This window comes from Mesoplodon densirostris, chromosome 7, assembly GCF_025265405.1.
Source record: "Mesoplodon densirostris isolate mMesDen1 chromosome 7, mMesDen1 primary haplotype, whole genome shotgun sequence".
Classification (NCBI taxonomy): Eukaryota; Metazoa; Chordata; class Mammalia; order Artiodactyla; family Ziphiidae; genus Mesoplodon; species Mesoplodon densirostris.
In genome coordinates this window covers 60,308,728-60,321,856 of record NC_082667.1, presented here as the reverse complement: position 1 = coordinate 60,321,856, position 13,129 = coordinate 60,308,728, and positions in this window count along the sequence as shown.

Sequence of the window (13,129 nt, the reverse complement as noted above, 5' to 3'; positions counted from 1 at the left end):
GAACCAGGTCCTATTAGTCAGAAAGAAGAGGCCTCTGTTCTTTTGCCCACGTTTTTCTCTCTGCTTCCAATGCCCCCCCCCAACTACCCAGGTTATTCCTTTATTTAACAAATATTTATTTAATACTCACTCCCTGCCAGGCCCAAGGCCAGGTCCTGGGGCTCTAAAGAGAATAAAAAGTAGTGTTTGCTTTTGAACAAGCCCTAATGTAATTTATAGCAGAAAGCCAATACATAATATCTAAACTTACTAAAAGCAGAGTCACACAAGCAAACATTTTATTTAAAGATATAGAAGGAACCTCTTAAAGATATAAAACCAGAAATGGTTCAAAGGGGCCACCTCCAGAGGCCAGGCTGTGACAGGAAGATGAAGAGCTGGGGATTGCTGATGCCATTATAAGCTCTTTTGTACTGCTTGGCTTTTTTTTAAAAACCATGTACCTACATAACTTTGATAAAATGTAAAAAGTAATTCTGAAAAATAATACTGCAGTAGACAACTTTGTGCATAAAAAATGGTTGCCATTTTTTTCATGATGTATTCTTAGAATTTCTGTGTTAGAGATTGCAGATATAAATGTGTTTCCAGGAAGTATGAAAGATTGTTGAGTTTAAATGGAGTGACATATGTAAGCTACCAAGCACATAGCAGGCCCTCAGTACACATTCATTACAAACAAATAAATCACAGCATTTTGTCTGGATTCCAACCCTTCCCAACAGCTGCCACAAAAAAGAAGTGCAGCTCTCTTGACGATGTTCCTCTGGGTCTTTTGTTAACACAAATAGTATGGCAGTGAGTAGTCTTGTGCCAATGTCAATTCAGGTTTTTGCCAGTGTGTATTTGGGATAGATTCCTAGAAATGGGTAAACGCACATGTCATTTTGCTGGATGTTGCCATGTTCCCTCCAGAGGGGCTGTACTATTTTGCGACACCGCCCCCCACCCCCGAGTAATGTGTGAGTGTGCCTTTTCCTCACAGCCTCATCGAGAGAAATTGTTGTCCAACTGTGGGGTTTATACCCATCTGATGGGTGAGAAATGGTCTCTCAGTGTAGTGTGAATTTGAATTTCTAACTGATACTTACCATTTCTCCCTGCCACAGCCCATTCTGAATTTCCCTCACCCTCAGGCTGCTTGCCCAGGGGATGACCCAGACCTTTGTCCATGAGGGATCTGAGCCCTTGGTGGCCTTGTCTTTGTCAGACCACAGATGCCTCAGTTGCCCAAGCAGTGTTATTACTGAGCGCAGAAGCACCAAGATGTGTCCTAGGGAATCTGAGCTCCAGACACTCTCCTTTCTTCCCCACTAAACGTCAGCAGCCCTGCCTCTTTGTGACAATCAGGGTTGATAACATCCTGCCACCATCACAAACCCATTTTTGCCTTCTGCACCACTGGTATAGAGATCCAAAAGTGATCAGGGGGCAGTTATAGCTTCAGGCTACGTGGAACGCTCCTGTGTTCTTTGGTGAAGAGCTTACCCCTCCCTGGGAACTATGGCTTCTTTCCAACAGAGCCTAAAGTTGTAGGAACACAAAGCAAAACTTTTGCAAGTGAGTCACTGGAAATGATGGTAAGAGGGGCCACTTCTCCTTTTACACTTGTGTTCCTGGACCCCTGTATTCCAACTGGTGGAGACAGACCACCACATAGCAGCCATTGGTTCAATATACATTGTACAGGACAGCACAGTACAGGAATACACATCCTCCAGGACAGCACTCAACCCCACAAGGAGGCATCCCCAGGCTACCACCCTCACTAAGACTTTCAGGCCAGGTGCTTTCAGGTGACACATTCTATAGGAGGCCCAGTGTATCCCATGGGAATGTGCCCATTGACACACCTTCTTCATCATGATATGGGGCTGTTAGGGTGAGGCAGAGGGCTTTGTCAGGAAATCAGGCACACCGTCAGCTCTGTGCTGGTCCTGGCAGAGGCCCTGTAAGCTGGGAAGGCAAACCCATACCCACAGCTAGTTTAAGCTCCTATGAGGAAGAAACACTCCCCCTCCAGGTTAGAAGGGATCTGATGCAATCAACTTGCTTGATCTTCTTGAGGGATGGAGTGGCACTGGGGACTCTGTTGGTGACAAGTTAGATAATCAGCAAAGGCAGCAGCTAGAACAGCCTTGGTGAGTGGCAGCCCATGCCGTTGGGCCAGTGCACAACCTCCATCCCTGACACTATGACTACTCCATTCATGGGTCCATTGCTCCAGCACCGGGGTGGCTAAAGACAGAGGTCTGTTGACATCTGCCAGAGAATTCATCCCATCCACAAGGCTGTTGAGTACTTCCTCTGAGGTCAATGCTTCCTAGTGAACACTGATGTGAGACATAAACGTCTTCACATAGGTACCTACCCCGGGAGGCCCATCTGCATGCCTCTTCCTTCATCTTCCCATGGTTCTTCTTTCAGGCCCCTGACCAGCCAGCCAGTGATTCACTGCTGCTCAGAAAAGAAGCATCTATCTCTACCTTCGACCTTTCTCACTCCATCAAATGCTCGCCACCAAAATCTCTGCCCAGAGCTCTGCCCACTATGAGGATTTTCCTTCTATACTGCCTTTTAGGGCCACCACTGCCTAGGGCTTTAGAGTGGCAACAGTCCACTTTCGGCTCACATCAGCCTACCCATACATGAAGCAGGCTGAGATGTTTTCTTTCTCTATCATCTGGCCATGAGGCCTTAAGTGTGAGCTGCAGGAGAGGCATCAGTGCAACAGATTACATGACATGGGCCATCTCTGAGCCAGCTGCTTGTGTAACTCATTTGTGCCTGTTGGACTTCCTCAGGCCTGAATGTACAATTTCCATCCTACGATGGGTTACTACTATGCCTGCCTGACCTTATTATGACTTGAAGGACCTAATAATACCCAGCTCATGATAGGCAGCTCCTGTCTCATAATCACTTGGTGTCTGTCCCCTGGTCAGCATCTAATGGGGCCCACTGATCCATTATGAGTTGCTTTTTTTTTTTTTTTTTTTTTTTGCGGTACACGGGCCTCTCACTGTTGCGGCCTCTCCCGTTGCGGAGCACAGGCTCCAGACGCGCAGGCTCAGCGGCCATGGCTCACGGGCCCAGCCGCTCCACTGCATGTGGGATCTTCCTGGACCGGGGCATGAACCCATGTCCCCCTCATCGGCAGGCAGACTCACAACCACTGCGCCACCAGGGAAGCCCCATGAGTTGCTTTTTGAATGAATAGTTCCTTGATGCAGAAGGCATGGCCTAGCTAGGGGACTGTGCCATGCATCTCCTACTGGAGCTTGCCAGACACTCCGCCCAGCATCCCTATCTCATGAAACATCTCTAACCCTATAGCCAAGTGGCAGAGCAATTTGTCCTGCAGCCTGGTCCTAATGCAGAGGCCTCTCCTCCACTGGGCCTCACTTGAAATTGCTAGACTTCTAACTACCTGATCAATGGATTGGCGTAGTATTCTCAGTGTGGCATACACTGCCTCCAAAATCCAAAGGACCCATAACACATGTGTATCTTGCTTATCAATGAGGAGTATAAGGTGCAATAACTTGTTCTTTACCTCAGAAGGGATGTCCCAGCATGCTCCAGACCTAGGCCCCCTAAAACCTTCACCTATGTGGTAGGCTCCTGAATCTTTGTAGAGTTTATCTCCGCATCCTCTGGCACATATGTGTCTTATTAGGACATTCAGAGTAACCCCATATTTCTGCTTACGAGGTCCAATTAGCATGATATCATCAATATAGTAGACCAGAGTGATGCTCTGAAGTTAAGTCAAGATGACCGAGGTCTTTGCAGACTACACTGTGACAGAGAGCAGAAGAGTTATCATAGTCTTGGGTCATGACCAAGAATGAATGACTACTCTTCCCATATACACCTAAAATGCTCTTGGTTCCCTCACTAATGGGGATTGAAAAGAACACACTGACAGGGGCTTCCCTGGTAGCACAGTGGTTGAGAGTCTGCCTGCCGATGCAGGGGACACGGGTTCGTGCCCCAGTCCGGGAGGATCCCACATGCCGCGGAGCGGCTGGGCCCGTAAGCCATGGCCGCTGAGCCTGCGCGTCCGGAGCCTGTGCTCCGCAACGGGAGAGGCCACAACAGTGTAGAGGCCCGCATACCGCCAAAAAAAAAAAAAAAGAACACTCTGACAGATCTAACATGATCTAGCACGATCCAAATGGTTTTTGCAGATACTAATACAGGTAGACTAAATGGGGGATATAATGGGAGCCACCACCCCTGTATCCTTTAAGTCTTTAAGGGAGACATTAATTTCTGAGACCAAATAAATTGCCAACCTACAGATTCAGGAACTAAATAAGCGGTTCTAGTTTTAAGCTACTAAATTTGGGACACAGTTGTCATGTAGCAAAAGCCGCATTGGATATGAAGGCTAGGAATATAGAAGAGAGATCTGAACAGGGCATAGAGATTTAGGAGTCAGAAGATGGTAACTGAAGTCAAGGCAGTAGGTGAGACTATACTGAGAAATCCTGTAAAGTAAGAACAGCTTGAGACCCCCAAAGTCAACATTGCCAAACTAAGTTCAGTAATTCCTATCTCAGAAAATGGCACCACCAGCTACCCAGGCACCCAAACTGGATACATCATGCCTTTCATGACCTGGCCTCACCAGCCTCATCTCTCTCCTTCAGGCACCTTATACTCCAGAAAAACAGACGTTCTGATGCTCCTCACATGTGCTATGCTCTCTTTCCAACACCATGCCTTTGCCTATGCACTTTCTTCTATCAAGAATATCCTCTCCAGCCCCTTCCTCATATATTTACCTGCCATTTCAACCTCATATGTCACTACTTCTGGGCAGCCTTCCCTAACCATCCCCGATGAGATGTTAGATCCTCCTCATCCCATATCATGGAGATGGAGATGATTGCTTTATCTCTGCCAGCCCTTCACATCCTCCCCACCTGCCTCGGTGACCCTGAAGGGCATGGACTGTGCCTTTATGTTTATTTATAATCAAGAACTTAGAGTGTCTCTCTGGAAACAAATAAATCTAAGCAGAGTACTGCTTGGCATGAGGAGATTTCAGAATGGCCAGTCTGAGGGAATGACAAGTCTGATTATTTTTTTCTCTCTTCTTTCTATAAACTGTATAGCAATCACTGTTGATGGCTAATGTAACACTCATCCTCAAACCACTTTTCCTTTGTCCCCTTAACTACAGAGGTGGGAAAACCTAAATTGTTTTCTCAGGCTCCTTTATATTTAGTGTAGCCAGTATGGTGAAGCAGAAGTCTGCTAGAGGCTTCTGGGAAAGCTTTTGATTTTCTGATCAAAAGGACACATTAGCTGGCCTCACCCTTATCTCCCATCTTCCTGCCGGGAATATAGATGTGATGCCTGAAACTTCATCAGCCACTTGTACCATGAGGCAACCAGCCAGTACACTAAGGGGGGCAGAGAGAAAAGCCTCCATGAGTCTGAGCCTCTGATGGCATCTTAGAAGCACTGCCCCAGCCCTGGGCTGCCCGCCTTCAGACCTCTCCTCGTGTGAGATAATTAAGTGATCTGATTATTTGAGACTGCTTGTCAGGTGTTCTGTGGCAGAGCAGAAAGCAGTCCTAACAGAGAGAATACCCAGAGCAGCAGGAACTAACTGCCAGAAGAGAGCTCTGAGTCAAGGTCGTGCTGGGACCAGTGTTAAAGATAAACCTATCAATTAAGGAATACAGAGGGTTGTTGTTCTTCAGTTCAGCTCCTGGTTCTGTGGGGGAGACTTGGAAATAAGAGATGTAGCCTCTGTTCTTAAAGTGTTTATAGTCAAGTGGGAGGCAGTCTGATGAAATACCACAGTGAACAGCATGCAGTCAAGGGCTGGATTTTATAAAGCTTGCAGGAGAAGAGGCTCAGCGAAGGGGAAGTGGCTCAGAAGGGGAAGGTTTCCTGGAGGCTGAGGGGCTTGAGCCTCAGAAGATGAATGAGATTTGGTGACATATCATTAGCCCATCCACGACCTCTGCCATGGGGCCTGAGGATGCTGTAGTAGGTAACCTGCTGACAAGCCCCCCGGGCACAGTAGAGACTCATTAAGTCTTGATGCCCTTCTGATTCTCCATACAAGGTGGTTTAAGAAGGTTTTTCTCCCTCTCAGATTCATTTATTCAACACATAATTATTGAGCCTTTACTATGGATGAGGAACAGCCTCAGGTGCTACGATTACAACTGTGAGCAGCACACACACAGTACCTGACCTTGGAGAGCTTCTATTCCAATGAGGGAGGTAACAAATGAAAGGAAAGCTCAGGGCTGGAGGGGGCGGGATTAACAAACAGCCCTGGGCAGCTCCCTTTAGGCCTCTGCCTTCCCAGATTGGTACATGTCGGGGTTCTTGTGGCCCAAGGGATTCATTAGCCAATCCTGCTTTCTGGCGGAAGTACGGGCCTGGGAGGACACCCGCCAAGGGTGCTGTGCTCAGCCTCGGTGCCCAGGCCAACCCCGTGTTGCTGCAGCCTGCAAGCCACTGTCATCCCTTTCTTTTCTTTCTTTTTTTTGCCAAAGCTATCTTATTTATTATAAAGATACACTGTGAAGAACAGACCTGACTGTATACTGAAGCCTGGAATGGTACCTGTCAGAATGTACAGTGCTATATGTAAAAGTGCCATTGTTTCTGCCCAGCCAGGCTAATTACCCTTCACCACCGCCCCACCTCCCTTTCTGCATCACGTGTACAGCATGTGCAGAAGCTCAACTTCATACTCCCTCATTCTTCCTGATGAGCTGTGCCATCGCCCCAGCCAACACACTCTGGCCACACCATTCTGCTCCCCGGGGGAAAGCAGTGATCTCTCATCCTAAGGGGCCCCTCACTTCCTCCTCTCCCTGGGAAGCCCTCCTCCTCATTCAGAGCTGAGTGATCACACCATTGATCATCCCAAACTGGGCCCCAGTGAAGAGGGAAAGGGGGCACCATTGATAATCACAACAGACAACAGGCAAGCCAAGGCCTGTGTGGTCTGCTATCCAGAGCCCAACACTAAGGTCTGATGCTCCAGACAGCCTCTTTGTCTGCTACCTCACCATTTCCCAAACTGTGTTCTGTGGAACACCTGGGAGATATCAATAGGGCTTCACAAAAACAAAAAGAAACTAAAAATTCCACATTGAAATGATTTTGAGAAACTCTTGAGTTAACCCAAGATTAATAATGTATTGGTAAGAATACTGCATGTCATGTCTCCCAAGCCCACTTGACCATGGAATCCTTCTGCAAAGAGCATCTCATGGAAGAAACATATTTTGAGAAATACTGTCCTAGGCAAATGGAATTGTTCCCAGAGTTTGTCTTATCTCTGTCCTAGTGTTTAGTATTAAGATACGAACATCAGGATGGAGAGAGGCTCATACCCAGCTGGGTGCCATTTTGCACCAGGATGCTTTTGGCTGCAAATGACAGATATCAGTAGATATTGTAGTTTATCACTCTCATAGCAACAACTCCTGAGCTAAGCACTTCCAGCCCAGCCATCTCCTCAAGGTCCCAGGTGTTTTCTATTTCTTCTCCCTGCCATCTTCAGCATGTCGTTTATTTCCTCTTGTGGTCACGGGATGGCTACAGCACTCCAAGCATAGCATATAGAAACAAAGACATCCAGCAAAGAGGGTGTGTCCTCCCACATAAGCCTTTACCATTTATTCTTAGCAAAGAGAAAGTTTTCCAGATGCCCCATCTCTCTCCCTCCCTCCCTCTCTCTCTCTCTCACACACACACACACAGACACCTGTAGAAGTCTCCTGCTCAGGTCTCCGTGGCTAAGCAGGGTGACCAACCAACCCAGTCTGCCCAGGACTGTCATGTTTCCTGGGAATCAGTACTACTAGTACTAAAACCAGGACATTCCTGGGCAACGTGAATGAGTTCATAACTGGGTAGGAATGGACCCTATGACTGCCTAAATCAGTCATTGGATAGGGGAGTGGACTTACCATGATTGGTTTAGGCTAATCAGGATTTACAGCCTGAGACAAGACAGGGAGCCAGCTTTCCTGAATGTAGAATGATGAACACTCAAACAAAACCTACTTCCTTACAGTGAAGAAGAGGGGAAAGGCTGTTGGGGGGACAATCAGCAGGGCTGCCTTTTCTCTGAAATGAGATACAGCAATAATTCTCTCCTCATGATGCTGTGGTAAGGATTAGATATTGAACAGAGTGACACATGACAGTGCCTTACACAGAGAACCAATAATAGCATCTTTTTATTAAGCACTTACTGTGTGCCAAGCACTGTGCTAAAGGCATTACATGTGTTGTCACCATACCCATACAACGTTCTAGGACATAGGGATGTATTGATAAATCCCATTTTACAGAGGTTCCTGAGACACAAAGAGTTTAAGTGACTTGCCTAAGGTCATACAACTAGAAAGCTGTAGAGCCGGCCCTCAAAGCCAAGTCTGTCTAATACCATGATGACCATCTTAATCTCTCTACCCCACCTCTTTGCAGAATTGTGCACCAAATGTTAATTCCCTTCCCTTTAATCTCCAGCACCTGGCACAGGGCCCAGGCTATAGCAAGCACTTTTGATTGATTGATTTTTGGCTGAGTTGGGTCTTTGTTGCTGTGTGCGGGCTTTCTCTAGTTGCGGTGAGTAGGGGCTACTCTTCGTTGTGGTGCACAGGCTTCTCATTGCGGTGGCTTCTCTTGATGCAGAGCACAGGCTCTAGGTGTGTGTGGCTTCAGTAGTTGTAGCACGCGGGCTCCAGTAGCTGTGGCTCGTGGGCTCTAGAGCGCAGGCTCAGTAGTTGTGGTGCATGGGCTTTTCTGCTCCACAGCATGTGGGATCTTCCCGGACCAGGGCTCGAACCCGTGTCTCCTGCATTGGCAGGCGGATTCTTAACCACTGCGCCACCAGGGAAGCCCAGCAAGCGCTTATTAAATAACTTTTGAATGAGTAGATGGTAACAGCTGACATCCCTCAACCATCAGGTTTACAAAGGACTTTTGCCTGAATTTAGGATTTTCTCCTTCAAATCTGGTCCTCTTTCAGGGATCCTTCTCCCAGCAAATGGCACCACCATCTATCTGTTTGCACAGCCAGAAAAGTAGGCTAACCATCAACCCATCTCTCTCCCTCCCACACATCATATCCAACCCATCACCAAGGCTGTCTCTCAAATCTGTGCATTTCTTTCCATCTTCCGTGACCGTGACCCGTGTTACTATCACATTCTCACCTGAACCACTGCAAGAGCTCCCTCACTGTTCTGTCCACAGCACTGAAGCCATCCTAAGGGCTCTTACCTGTGCTGCAGCCAGAGTGGGTGTCTCCATTTCTGACCAGGTAGCTACCTACTGAAAACCCTTAATGTTAATTCCTTTGGGGATAAAGCCCAAACTCTCTAACACAGCCTGGCCTCTGCCTGCCTCCTGCGCCTCTTCTTACACACGATCCCCTCCCCCTCTCATACTCTCCCAGCCACACCCTCCACTGACCTTGCTGAAGTCCCTTCTTCTTCTTGTGCTTCCTCCAGCCTTGGGGGCGGCTCTCCACACATGCTGTTCCCTCCCCTCTTTGCCTAGTTAACTCTTACCACCTGATGTCTTAGCCCGGCCTCCCTCCTTTTGTTAAGACTCCGCTGACCACCATGACCAGGTCAAATCCCCTTGTCAAAGGCTCTTGTAGCAACATCTACTTTTCCTTAATGGCCCAGTTGGCATTGTTACAGTTCTACATTTGCTTGTGAGTTTGTTATGTTACGTACTCGGGTCCTTGGACTCTTTAATCAATAGAAATTGATAAGAAGCCAGATGAGGAATTCAAGCAAGGCTTTACTGGGACTCATGCTGAGTCACAGGGGAATGAAAACAAGTAACAGGTGCCCTTGCTCGCGCCCAAGGAGGGGGGACTGGTCCCTTACCTGGGTTGAGGGTAGCGGCGGATTAGTGGGTCAGGCCAGAGGGGTGGCTTAGGTGATCTGCCCACCCCCTTGGTGGTGCTGTGTGCAGGGATCACGCGCAGTCCCGAGCTTTTGCTCCTGGCACCTCCCAACTGACAGTTGGTTTGTGGCCTTTTTGTAGCCTGTTGGTCCTAATTGCCTCAACTGCGCATGTGTGTAGTTACTTTTAGTCTTTATGTTTTCTTTGTATTCTGTTGCTTGAAGAATGTTTATCCAGGTGCAAGCACTGCAGTAAAGGGTCCCAGGCCCCAGCCTATCTCAGTTTGATTGTTTATCCCTCTACAAGCTTGTTGTCTCATTTCGTTGATCTCTCCGCAGCCTTTCCAATACCCAGCCAGGGACAGCACATAGTATGTTTTCAACAAATGTGTATTTGTTTAATTAATTAACTAGTTGGTTAATCAATAAATTAATGTTTCACCCAGGTTACTGTGAGCTCCCTTGGGGCAGGGACCTGCCTTAAATTTTCTGCACCAACACCACCCCCCAGCAGGCAGCACATGACTGGGCCTGGGGAAGTGTGTACTGACCACTCTGAGTGATGGTAGCCACATGGTTGATGGGGATGGGAGTGTTTGTCAGAAACAACCTGGAAGGGAGTGAGGCAAGCAGGACAGGAAAGGGGAAAGAACTGAGGACAGATGTGGTCTAAGGGGACCCTAGCCTCAGCCTGGTGGGGAAGGAGGTTCTGGAGCATAAATCATGGATTGTATTGCAGAGCTGTCCCATTTTGAGGCAAGATGGCTAGGCTTTTGTGTGTATGTCCCAGATGGTCTTCAGTGATTGGGTGTCCTGCCAGCTGGCCCCAAGACACCAAAGCTGGAAAATGATGGTCAGCTGTGTCCCCTTCTCCCTCCAATCCATCTGTGCCCTGTGAGCTGAAGTACCCTGCCCCCTGCCTCACCCACTGTGTTGTTTCCTTGGGCTGCTGTAACAAAATACCACAAACTGGGAGGTTTCGAACAAAAGAAATGTATTCCCTCAGGGCTCTGGAAGATAGAAGTCTGAAATCACAGGGTTGGCAGGACCGTGCTCTCTCTGAAGGCTCTAGGGGAGGATCTTCCTTGACCTTCTCCTAGCTTCTGTGGTTGCTGGCAATCTTGGCTTTGCTTGGCTATGGCAGCATCACTCCAATCTCTGCCTCTGTTTTCACATGGCCATTTTCCTGTGTGTCTCTATGTCCAAATTTCCTTCTTCTCATAAGGACCTCAACTTAATGACATCTGCAAAGACCCTATCTCCAAATAAGGTCATATTCACCGGTACCGAGGGATGGGATGGGACTTGAATATATCTTTTAAAAAAATATTTATTTATTTTTCTTTCTTTGGCTGCATTGGGTCTTAGTTGCGGCACGCGGGATCTCTGTTGAGGCATGTGGGATCTTTCTTTGCGGCAGCCGGGCTTCTCTCTAGTTGTGGTGCACAGGCTCCAGAGCGCGTGGTCTCTGTAGTTTGCAGCACGCGGGCTTAGTTGCTCTGTGGCATGTGGGATCTTAGTTCCCCGATCAGGGATCGAACCTGTGTCCCCTGCACTGGAAGGCAGATTATTTACCTCTGGACCACCAGGGAAGTCCAGGGCTTTTAATATCTTTTGGAGGACACAATTCAATACACTAACCCAGAATGCCACAGTTACCTCTTTCAAACTCTCTTGAACCTGCCCTTTCTGTATCTGAGACTGAAGCCTTCTTCCTGGGACCACTCCCCTGACCCCTCAGCTTTTGCCAAAAATGAAGTAATGCTCCTCATTCCCAGAAGTGCACCCTGATAGAGCCCTGCAATTCCACAGCTGGCAGCTTTGACAGTGGCCAAAGGCTCTCCTGATTTTTCTCATTTAATCCTCACAACAGCCTCAAGAAGATTTACCATTCTTCCCATTTTATAGATGAGGAAATTGAGACTCAGGGAAGGTAAGTGCCTCACACACAGTCTCACAGCAGGGAATTGGCAGAGCAGAGACTTGATCCAGGTCTGCCTGACGGCAGACACCACATCCTTCACCACCGCACTCTACCGCCTAGCTTCTTCCCTTGGTGGTACGTCTGCCAGCTACCAAGAGGATCCAGGTAAACCCATCCAGCAACTTAGAAGAGTGTCATGAGAAAACTGCTAAGAGATAAGACAGAATACAGAATTGGGGGCCTGGGTTTAGTTGTTAAGAGGACCTAGGGATAAGGAGTCACAGGTCACATGAAGAGATGAAAACAAGATGTAGTTTGGGGTGACATTTGTTTAGGGAGGAATTTTCCATTGGTGATAGTTTTAAATTCATTTGATGATTGATATAATATAAATTCAGTTCTTTTTCTCTGTCCTACTTTTATAGGCTTACTCCTGGTGAATATCCTTTCGTATCCTGGAGCCTGCCAGTGTTCTGGAAGCCAGTTTGTTGGTTTTGTTTGTTTGTTTGTTTTTGCGGTACGCGGGCCTCTCACTGTTGTGGCCTCTCCCGTTGCGGAGCACAGGCTCCGGACGCGCAGGCTCAGCGGCCATGGCTCACGGGCCCAGCCACTCCGCGGCATATGGGATCCTCCCAGACCGGGGCACGAACCCGTATCCCCTGCATCGGCAGGCGGACTCTCAACCACTTGCGCCACCAGGGAGGCCCCCGCCAGTTTGTTTTGATTGATGTTCAGTGCTGATCACGCAAACCTGATTCCACTGTGAACATGATTTCCTCTGATGGGAGGCCTGACTTCATCAGGCAGGCATGGTTTTACTGAGAAGACTATTTTCTTCTGTTGAATGTGGTAACTCTTACATGTCCATGATCACTACTGAGATACCCTTTAGGATATGCAGGTCAGCCCCAGACCTCTCAAGAGGATGCAGTCACTTCGGTTGGATTTATAATGCCTAACACTTCACTTAAGCAGTCAATAAATTTTCTGAGTGCCTACTCTGTTTTTGGCTCTGTGTTGGGTACTAGTCACTCACCTCAGGGAGCTCACTTTTTTTTTTTTTTTTTTTTTGCGGTACACAGGCCTCTCACTGCTATGGCCTCTCCCATTGCGGAGCACAGGCTCTGGACGTGCAGACTCAGTGGCCATAGCTCACGGGCCCACCCACTCCACAGCATGTAGGATCCTCCCGGACCGGGGCACGAACCCGTGTCCCCTGCATCGGCAGGTGGACTCTCAACCGCTGCGCCATCAGGAAAGCCCAGGGAGCTCACATTTTATTGGGGAAGAT